The sequence below is a fragment of the Capra hircus genome, chromosome 23, assembly GCF_001704415.2.
Source record: "Capra hircus breed San Clemente chromosome 23, ASM170441v1, whole genome shotgun sequence".
Lineage (NCBI taxonomy): Eukaryota > Metazoa > Chordata > Mammalia > Artiodactyla > Bovidae > Capra > Capra hircus.
This window is the reverse complement of record NC_030830.1, coordinates 29097241-29101113: the sequence shown is the minus strand read 5'-3', so window position 1 is coordinate 29101113 and position 3873 is coordinate 29097241.

Sequence of the window (3873 nt, the reverse complement as noted above, 5' to 3'; positions counted from 1 at the left end):
GATGCATGAGACAGGGTGCTCAGGGCTGGTGCACTGGGCCAACCCTGAGGGATGGGATGGGGAGGGAGGTGGGAGGGAGCTTCAGGAGGGGGCTTCAGGATGTGGGACACGTGTACACCCATGGCTGATTCATATCAATGTATGGCAAAAACCACTATAATATTGTAAAGTAATTAGCCTCCAATTAAAATAAATTAATTAATTAAAAATAAATAAATAAAAATTTAAAAAGAACATAAAAATCTGAAAAGTATAGAGAAATATTTTGCCACATCTCATTTATGACAGACAAAATAGAGAAAATCAAGTGTATTTTAATCTGGTTTAAATTAACTTTGTTTAATTTCATTTTATGGTACTTGCACTCCAAACTAAGAAACTTAATTTAGTTTTCTTCATGGCATGGTAACAGAAATAATTTTCAAGTGATGTTAAAGTGTATTTAAATCTGATCCAAAGGACTCACAGCATTTAAATTATTTGATTCTTATGTAAACATATAACATTTGGTTATTTGGCAGAACTAACAATCCCCAAAGTTTAGTGGTTTAACACTGTGAATGCTTGTTAGGTACTGTCTACATTTCAGTGTGCATTGAGCTGAGAGGGGCTCATGCTTCTCCACACCGTCTTTCAAGGACCTAGACATCTGTCCATCTCCAAGGGCCTCAAACCGTTCACTGAAACCCTGATTGAGGATGAGAACAGAGCTGTGTGCAGATGGCCTTTGACAGGCCTAGAAGTGACGTATCAGTTTTGTCTGCCTTCCATTGGCCAGAACTTCAGTCACATGGCCACACCCAACAGCAAGGAAGGCTGGGAAATGCAATGTGTTTGGCAGAGGAAAATGGACGCAGTTTGGGGGAATGTTTCTGAAGATCTCTGTGGAGACTGGAAATGGTTCAACAAAGTAAAACCAGAGGTGGGGGAAAAAAAAAAAAAAAGAAACACTTGTCTGAAGGGAAAAGACACAAAGCAAGCAGTCTGTAGTTTCTGCTTTTGTTTATCCAGCATGAAGGAAGATGTGTATCAAGGCACTGAAAAGGGTGAAGGGGGCTTTTCTGGTGGTCCCTGTCTAAGACTTCATTTTTCAATGCAGGGGGTGCGGCTGTGGGTTCAGTCCCTAGTTGGGGAGCTAAGATCCCATATGCCTTGTGACCAAAACACCAAAACATAAAACAAAAATAATATTGTAACAAATTTGATAGAGACTTTGAAAATGGTCCACATCAAAAAAGAACCTTAAAAAAATAAAAAGGGTTTAGGTCATTCCAATCCCAAAGAAAGGCAATGCCAAAGAATGCTCAAACTACCGCAAAATTGCACTTATCTCACATGCTAGTAAAGTAATGTTTAAAATTCTCCAAGCCAGGCTTCAGCAATACATGAACTGTGAACTTCCAGATGTTCAAGCTGGTTTTAGAAAAGGCAGAGGAACCAGAGATCAAATTGCCAACATCCACTGGATCATCAAAAAAGCAAGAGAGTTCCAGAAAAACTTCTATTTCTGCATTATTGACTATGCCAAAGCCTTTGACTGTGTGGATCACAATAAACTGTGGAAAATTCTGAAAGAGATGGGAATACCAGACCACCTGACCTGCCTCTTGAGAAACCTATATGCAGGTCAGGAAACTACAGTTAGAACTGGACATGGAACAACAGACTGGTTCCAAATAGGAAAAGGAATACGTCAAGGATGTATATTGTCACCCTGCTTATTTAACTTATACACAGAGTACATCATGAGAAACGCTGGGCTGGAGGAAGCACAGCTAGAATCAAGATTGCCGGGAGAAATATCAATAACCTCAGATATGCAGATGACACCACCCTTATGGCAGAAAGTGAAAAAGAACTAAAGAGCCTCTTGATGAAAGTGAAAGAGGAAAGGGAAAATGTTGGCTTAAAGCTCAACATTCAGAAAATGAAAATCATGGCATCTGGTCTCATCACTTCATGGGAAATAGATGGGGAAACAGTGGCTGAGTTTATTTTGGGGGGCTCCAAAATCACTGCAGATGGCAACTGCAGCCATGAAATTAAGACACTTACTCCTTGGAAGGGAAGTTATGACCAACCTAGACAGCATATTAAAAAGCAGAGACATTACTTTGCCAACAAAGGTCCTTCTAGTCAAGGCTATGGTTTTTCCTGTGGTCATGTATGGATGTGAGAGTTGGACTATAAAGAAAGCTGAGCACCGAAGAATTGATGCTTTTGAACTGTGGTGTTGGAGAAGACTCGATTGCAAGGAAATCCAACCAGTCCATCCTAAAGGAGATCCTAGGTGTTCATTGGAAGGACTGATGTTGAAGCTGAAACTCCAATACTTTGGCCACCTGATGCAAAGAGCTGACTCATTTGAAAAGACCCTGATGCTGGGAAAGATTGAGGGCACGAGGAGAAGGGGACAACAGAGGATGAGATGGTTGGATGGCATTGCTGACTCAATGGACATGGGTTTGGGTGAACTCCAGGAGTTGGTGATGGACAGGGAGGCCTGGCGTGCTGCAGTTCATGGGGTCGCAAAGAGTTGGACATAACTGAGAGACTGAACTCAACTGAACTGAACCAAAGGGCAGCTTCAGATGCCAGGATGGTTCTCTGGATTCAGGAAGATGTGAATTTGGTGCCCACCACTGAGAGGTGACATGATTCTTCAGCCTCTCTTAGATTTTGATAGCCGCAGTTATTTCAGCACTCACTGAGGTTAATGATGATCCATTATTTTCTATCTTTTTCTAAATTTCAATTTATCGATATAATCTCATGATAAGGATGGATGCCCATAATTCAGAAAGTCCCAGTAATATGTGTTCTACCTCTATGCATGTGTGTGTGTGTGTGTGCACATGTGTTGGTGGTATAATGGATAGCTGTTTTTCTTTTTAATTTTAAAAATATGTTTTATTTAACACAGTGTACCCAAAACACTATATTTCAATGTGAAATCAGTATAAAAATTACCAATGAGCTATTTTGTTCTTTTTGTAATGTAAAATAATTTATTTAAATTAGTAATGGTAATAATTATATTGAATGACTTTTCAATATCCATTGAGATGGTTCATTTCTTCCTCACATTTGACCTCATATCAAACTGATGTTTCATTTCCTATTTGCCTAATTTAAATCCATTCTTTTCTTCCTAGGTGAAATTGTCTCAATTATGGCAAAGGATTACTGTTGAAAGGGAAACAGTGAGTTGAAATATAATGGTAAGACCAATATTTAATTGAAATCAGTTGCCTGGAAGAATATGTAAAAGGTTGAATTTACCTTCCCCTTCCTGCCCCCCAAACTACACTATCAAGTCTTATAAATGCTAATCATTGCAAACTGGTGGCTGTTTTGTTGGAAATGTATCCAGATTCTCCAGCATATATAGCACTTGCCACCTACCACACGGGAGGTCTGGAGATTGATCCTATGGGTTCATGGAATGTGGATGGAGTTCTGTAGATGTCTTCAGCATGAAATCACTGAAGCATTTCATAACAAGGCTAACAAGCTAGACAGCATGAATGCTTTTCATCACTGTTTAAGTCTCCTTCCTCTGATTATATGCTATTCCTCCCAAGGATGGCAATGATAGGAAGTGTGAAAATATTTAGGGAAAACAGATTTTTAAAGTAAGAATAAAAAGGCACTACATCATCCTCCTGGTAGACAGCACTGCTTCATGAAACTAAAAATCTCAGATATGTTTGGGTTTATAAAGCACTGCATGAGACGATTGCCTAATTAGTGTTTAGAGAGAGGTGTGGGGATTTGAAAGCCTTCAACACAATATCTGAAACCTCTGTGTGACTCATTTCTTTGGGGGAAAGCATTCACAGTGACTAGGGAAGAGGAAGCTAAGGTGAAGTC